We start from the raw sequence: 6,813 nt of genomic DNA, 5'->3' as shown, positions 1-6,813 counted from the left end.
CCCTGGGGGAAGGCCGAGCTCCGTGGCTCCCTGGGTGCGGACCGGCCTGTAAGCAGGCTGTGGGTCCGGGCGCCTTTGTGCGCCCTTCAGCTGGCAGCCTGCGTTGAGCGCCCTCCCCGTTAGTGGGGAGTGGGCCCGAATTGGAGAGAAGGAGCCTCCGTAGGCCTCGGGGACCAGGGCCGCCCTGTAAGTCGGGGCCGGTGCTCTGGAGTCCCGGGCATTTTGCAGTGCAGGCAGCGGCTGGGGCCGCCCTGTAAGCAGGGGTGCAGCCTCTTGCGCGCTGCTTTGCTTTGTGCCCAGCTTCTTTTGCCCAGAGGGCCCGGCTCCCAGCGCGGCGTTGGACTTTGGCGGACGTCGAGGTGGTGAGCGGAGCTGCAGTTGGGGGCTTTTGGGCAGCTGTTGGGGGGTTCTGTGGGCGGTGGGCTGGCGCGAGGGTCTCGATGCGGGGCCGGTGGGCGGCGGTTCCCTTTGGGAGCTGGAGCTTGTCGGGCCTGAGTGCATCGTCCTCCACTGGCAGGAGCCGAGCGACGGCCGGGCAAGGACAAGCTGGATGAGCGTCAGCTTCGAGGTCAAGAGTGGAACGGCGAGGCAAGAGCGAGCTCGGAGCAGAAGAAGGAGCACGAGAGGCCCTCTGGGCAAAAGGCCTTGGTGGCACGGCCAGGGCACCTTCAAGGTGCCGCGGCTGACTTTGCTTGTGCTGGGCGACCTCCCTGCGTGCAGGGCTGCGTCTTTGCTCTGCTTGGCCTTTTGCCGTTGTGCTCCTTTGGCTGCCTGGAGAGAGGGGCAACCCTGTAAGGAGGGTGAGAGCCCCTTTTCTCTGCACCTGAGGGGGGAAACGGAGCTCCCCGAGCCCCCAGCCCGGCCGCCCTGTAAGCGGGGCAGGGCTTTTTCCCAGCCGTGGCAGCTTTCTGCCTGCTGCTGGCCCCTGGCCAGCGTTACCCCCTGTACTCGGGGCGCGTCACAGCCTTTGTCCCCGTAGCAGCCCTGAAGCGCCTCAGCGCGTCGAGGCCCCTGTGCCCTCCCCACGGTGCGGTGCGGTGCAGGTCTGATGCTTTTGTCTCCTGCTGAGCACTGGGGGTGGCTCCCTTGAGCCCTTTGGCTGCACGGGAACTCGCTCCCTCTTCTGGGACAACTGTCTTCCCCTCCCTCCCTTGTCATTGCGTTAGGTGGTGTGAATGAGCCCGGCGCGTTTGCGCTTTAGCCCCCCTTTAGAAATAGAGCAGGGTAGCTTAGGCTTCCCAGGAGAGCCCGAGGAGCTCCGTGCAGCCACAAGCCGGTCCCCAAAACGCTTGCGTGGACAAAGTGTCTGGCCTCGCCCCTGCTTTCTGCGGAGGGCACGAAGCCGCTTAACGGTAGCGTGGGCAACGTGACCCGCCTGTAGCCAGGGCCTGGGTCTGGGCCTAGGGTGCCCTTTGTGCTGGTGAACTGGCAGCGTGCGGGCCCCTTAACCTGGGCACGTGTCAGGAACTTGCTTGTCCCTTTTTCCCCAGGAGCAGCCCCAGGGCCCTGTAAGCAGAGGTGGGGAGGCTGCTTTAGCCGGGTGACAGGAACGCCTGCGCCCGGGCCTTTGCCCCTAAGCGGGGCGCAGGCCGGAGCCCGTGCTCCGTGGCGCTTGTTGGGGGGTGCCGGGCTGCGGGGGGCGGCCCCGTAAGCGGGGTTGTGTGCGCCCCCTGGTCTCGGCGGGCGGTTGGAGGGACCCCCTGTAATCAGGCGGGTGTCCCTGGCCCCAGCCTATCAGAGGCGTGGGGCCAGGAGTGGTGGGGCCGGGCGTGTGCCCTCCCTGTCGCCGGGGCTGGGCTCCCGGCCCCTGGGGCCCCTGGGGTCCTTGGCCTTTAGGCCGTGAGTTGGGCTGCCTGACTGTGGAGTCTGGTTCCTGTTGCCCTGGGGGAAGGCCGAGCTCCGTGGCTCCCTGGGTGCGGACCGGCCTGTAAGCAGGCTGTGGGTCCGGGCGCCTTTGTGCGCCCTTCAGCTGGCAGCCTGCGTTGAGCGCCCTCCCCGTTAGTGGGGAGTGGGCCCGAATTGGAGAGAAGGAGCCTCCGTAGGCCTCGGGGACCAGGGCCGCCCTGTAAGTCGGGGCCGGTGCTCTGGAGTCCCGGGCATTTTGCAGTGCAGGCAGCGGCTGGGGCCGCCCTGTAAGCAGGGGTGCAGCCTCTTGCGCGCTGCTTTGCTTTGTGCCCAGCTTCTTTTGCCCAGAGGGCCCGGCTCCCAGCGCGGCGTTGGACTTTGGCGGACGTCGAGGTGGTGAGCGGAGCTGCAGTTGGGGGCTTTTGGGCAGCTGTTGGGGGGTTCTGTGGGCGGTGGGCTGGCGCGAGGGTCTCGATGCGGGGCCGGTGGGCGGCGGTTCCCTTTGGGAGCTGGAGCTTGTCGGGCCTGAGTGCATCGTCCTCCACTGGCAGGAGCCGAGCGACGGCCGGGCAAGGACAAGCTGGATGAGCGTCAGCTTCGAGGTCAAGAGTGGAACGGCGAGGCAAGAGCGAGCTCGGAGCAGAAGAAGGAGCACGAGAGGCCCTCTGGGCAAAAGGCCTTGGTGGCACGGCCAGGGCACCTTCAAGGTGCCGCGGCTGACTTTGCTTGTGCTGGGCGACCTCCCTGCGTGCAGGGCTGCGTCTTTGCTCTGCTTGGCCTTTTGCCGTTGTGCTCCTTTGGCTGCCTGGAGAGAGGGGCAACCCTGTAAGGAGGGTGAGAGCCCCTTTTCTCTGCACCTGAGGGGGGAAACGGAGCTCCCCGAGCCCCCAGCCCGGCCGCCCTGTAAGCGGGGCAGGGCTTTTTCCCAGCCGTGGCAGCTTTCTGCCTGCTGCTGGCCCCTGGCCAGCGTTACCCCCTGTACTCGGGGCGCGTCACAGCCTTTGTCCCCGTAGCAGCCCTGAAGCGCCTCAGCGCGTCGAGGCCCCTGTGCCCTCCCCACGGTGCGGTGCGGTGCAGGTCTGATGCTTTTGTCTCCTGCTGAGCACTGGGGGTGGCTCCCTTGAGCCCTTTGGCTGCACGGGACTCGCTCCCTCTTCTGGGACAACTGTCTTCCCCTCCCTCCCTTGTCATTGCGTTAGGTGGTGTGAATGAGCCCGGCGCGTTTGCGCTTTAGCCCCCCTTTAGAAATAGAGCAGGGTAGCTTAGGCTTCCCAGGAGAGCCCGAGGAGCTCCGTGCAGCCACAAGCCGGTCCCCAAAACGCTTGCGTGGACAAAGTGTCTGGCCTCGCCCCTGCTTTCTGCGGAGGGCACGAAGCCGCTTAACGGTAGCGTGGGCAACGTGACCCGCCTGTAGCCAGGGCCTGGGTCTGGGCCTAGGGTGCCCTTTGTGCTGGTGAACTGGCAGCGTGCGGGCCCCTTAACCTGGGCACGTGTCAGGAACTTGCTTGTCCCTTTTTCCCCAGGAGCAGCCCCAGGGCCCTGTAAGCAGAGGTGGGGAGGCTGCTTTAGCCGGGTGACAGGAACGCCTGCGCCCGGGCCTTTGCCCCTAAGCGGGGCGCAGGCCGGAGCCCGTGCTCCGTGGCGCTTGTTGGGGGGTGCCGGGCTGCGGGGGGCGGCCCCGTAAGCGGGGTTGTGTGCGCCCCCTGGTCTCGGCGGGCGGTTGGAGGGACCCCCTGTAATCAGGCGGGTGTCCCTGGCCCCAGCCTATCAGAGGCGTGGGGCCAGGAGTGGTGGGGCCGGGCGTGTGCCCTCCCTGTCGCCGGGGCTGGGCTCCCGGCCCCTGGGGCCCCTGGGGTCCTTGGCCTTTAGGCCGTGAGTTGGGCTGCCTGACTGTGGAGTCTGGTTCCTGTTGCCCTGGGGGAAGGCCGAGCTCCGTGGCTCCCTGGGTGCGGACCGGCCTGTAAGCAGGCTGTGGGTCCGGGCGCCTTTGTGCGCCCTTCAGCTGGCAGCCTGCGTTGAGCGCCCTCCCCGTTAGTGGGGAGTGGGCCCGAATTGGAGAGAAGGAGCCTCCGTAGGCCTCGGGGACCAGGGCCGCCCTGTAAGTCGGGGCCGGTGCTCTGGAGTCCCGGGCATTTTGCAGTGCAGGCAGCGGCTGGGGCCGCCCTGTAAGCAGGGGTGCAGCCTCTTGCGCGCTGCTTTGCTTTGTGCCCAGCTTCTTTTGCCCAGAGGGCCCGGCTCCCAGCGCGGCGTTGGACTTTGGCGGACGTCGAGGTGGTGAGCGGAGCTGCAGTTGGGGGCTTTTGGGCAGCTGTTGGGGGGTTCTGTGGGCGGTGGGCTGGCGCGAGGGTCTCGATGCGGGGCCGGTGGGCGGCGGTTCCCTTTGGGAGCTGGAGCTTGTCGGGCCTGAGTGCATCGTCCTCCACTGGCAGGAGCCGAGCGACGGCCGGGCAAGGACAAGCTGGATGAGCGTCAGCTTCGAGGTCAAGAGTGGAACGGCGAGGCTAGAGCGAGCTGCGTTAGGCACTTTCCTTACTGAGGTCTTTTATTGACAGCGTTGTTCTTTTTTATGTATAACGTCTTTTTTATATTTTGTATTGTTTCTTTTATGTTGTTTTATGAATATAAATAAAAATTTAATTTTCATAATTTTTATAATTTCTTTTTTATTATTTCCCAAGATCGTTTTGTGTTTTATGGTCATGTGCCCAATTGGCCCCTGTGTGGTATTGCTATATCTTAGTTCTCTATATTTCCAACAGGAAGAAATACTGATCATTTTAATCAAATGATCCCCAACGTGCAGCAATCTTTCCCCAAATAGCAGTAAGAGGCCGTTTTTATTATTATTGTTTTCAGGAAAGAAAAAAGGAAAGAAAAATACATATGCTAAGACATGTCTCAGGTAATTAGGCTTGGAGTTCCGAAATGCAAACGGGCATTTTTCTCTAGATTTTTGGTACAATTTTATTACATAGGCTTCACTTGCACATCCACATATTAATCTACTGTGTTTATCAGGTTTAACTGCACAGACACATCCTTGTCTTGGAGTTAGAAATAATCTTCAATTTACATTTTAGACTAGTAAAAATGGACTAGAAAGAGAGTACCAAGGATTAAAATGACTTCTATGGGTTTGCTTCTTGGGCCAATATTGGAACTGGTAATAACATCAAATTCTCCTGATTCCTGGTCTAGCATTATTAACAGGCTCAACTTTATTTTAAACGGAAGTTGTTGGCAAGGAGACCAGCACCAAGTCTAAAAAGTGTGTGTCTCACCTGAATGCGAATTTGCAGTCAGCCTTTTGGTTTTGTATCACCATCATATAGCACCATAGAGATTTTTCAGGGTTTAGTGTAAACAAATCATAATTGTGATAACTGGAGAATGACAATCTCTTGCCTGTGTCTTAGGGAGCAAACTGAACTGAGCACAGGTGCGCAAAGGCTCCAGCCTGCATCACAGGTACAGGTTCATCCTGACTAGTGAAATAAAAATCATCCTGACTAGTGGGAGCGTGGCCGCAGTCCCACATGGCAGGGTCCCGGCACGGAGTGGCTTCCGCCATCTTGAGAAGGGCAGCATGCAGTACCGCGCTGTGCCCACAAGGCGGCAGCACTGCCAGGGCGCCGGCTCGGGGGTGGCTGCAGTACCGCGCTGTGCCCACAAGGCGGCAGCACTGCCGCCCTTCCCACGCTCGCAGCCCGAACTCGGCGTCACCCTCCCCTCTGTTCACACACAGCCCCCGCTCCCCGCTCGATCCGGGCAGGGCGGGGACGCCTCAGTGTGAAAAACACGGTTCACGGTTCTGGGAGAAGTACAAGGTTTAATAAAAAAGGCAATAGGAGACATGCATGGAGCCAAGGGTTAGAACAGCTGGGTGCTTGGCATGCTGCCATGAGCACACCTGCTGCGGGAACACCCCTGTAAATACGTTTCACAATCCATCCATTTGTTACATACTCCTAGACCTTCATGTACAGTCAGCAGTTTCTGGGAAGTGTTTAGCACGGCCGCTCCTTGGCTCCGCCTTTTTAGAGCGTGCCTGTTTTTTGGCTTGTGGTTTTATCCTTCTCCTTCTCCCTTTTATTTTGGGTGGTGGTCCAGCCGGTGAGTGTTGATAATTGTCAGCTGCAGGGGTCCCCATCACGGGCTGTTGTCTTTGACTGAGCACAGAGTTTAAGCATACTATCACTAAAAAAACACCCCAAAAATATCTCCCAAAAACCCCCCCAAAAATTCCAACAAGACCCGAAAAAAACCCCAAAAATATCCTCCAAAATCACCAAAAACCGAAAAAAAATTCCCCGCCAAAAAATCCCCCAAAATTACCAAAAAGATCCCCCCAAAAATCCTCAAAAGCTACGTGGAAGTGGTGGCCAAAGGTAAGAAAAATACCCCCAAAATCCTCAAAAAAACCCCAAAAAAATCCCAAAAATATTCCCCAAAATCCCCGAAAAACCCAAAAATAATTCCCCTTAAAAATCCCCAAAAATTACCAAAAATATCTATCCAAAAAACTCCCAAAACGTGGAAGCGGCGGCCAAATGTATGGACAAAAAAAAAAAAAAAAAAACCAAAAATACCCAAGAAAAAATCCCCAAAAAATCGCGAAAAATTAAAAATAAAAAAATCCCAAAGAAAATCCCCCCAAAAATTCCCCAAAACCCCCTAAGATCCCAAATAATCCCGAAAAAAATCCCAAAAAACCCCAAAACATTCCCAAAAACATTCCCCAAAACATTCCAAAAAATTTCCCCCCAAAAATCCCCAAAAACCCCCCAAAAAATTCCAAACACCCACCCAAAATCCCCAAAACCATCAAAAAATATCCCCAAAAATTACCAAAAGCAAAATAAAATTCCCCCAAAAAGGTCCCAAAAATTGCCAAAAATATCCTCCAAAAAAGCCACCAAAAATCACTGGAGCAGGCGGCCAAAGGTAAGAGAAAAAACCCCAAAAAAC

General features: G+C 58.3%; 1 long non-coding RNA gene across 1 annotated transcript; it reads left to right on the top strand.

Moving 5' to 3' along the window:
- The first annotated feature begins 1,732 nt into the window (after positions 1-1,732).
- On the top strand, positions 1,733-4,477 carry LOC130262963 (uncharacterized). Its single transcript, XR_008842204.1, has 3 exons — positions 1,733-2,241; positions 2,397-4,119; positions 4,275-4,477. It is a non-coding gene; the product is annotated as an uncharacterized LOC130262963 (long non-coding RNA).
- Positions 4,478-6,813: the final 2,336 nt, after the last annotated feature.

Source organism: Oenanthe melanoleuca, chromosome 25, assembly GCF_029582105.1.
Source record: "Oenanthe melanoleuca isolate GR-GAL-2019-014 chromosome 25, OMel1.0, whole genome shotgun sequence".
Taxonomy (NCBI): Eukaryota; Metazoa; Chordata; class Aves; order Passeriformes; family Muscicapidae; genus Oenanthe; species Oenanthe melanoleuca.
Note: the sequence above shows the minus strand (reverse complement) of the source record. Positions and strands in the feature narration are given on the sequence as shown.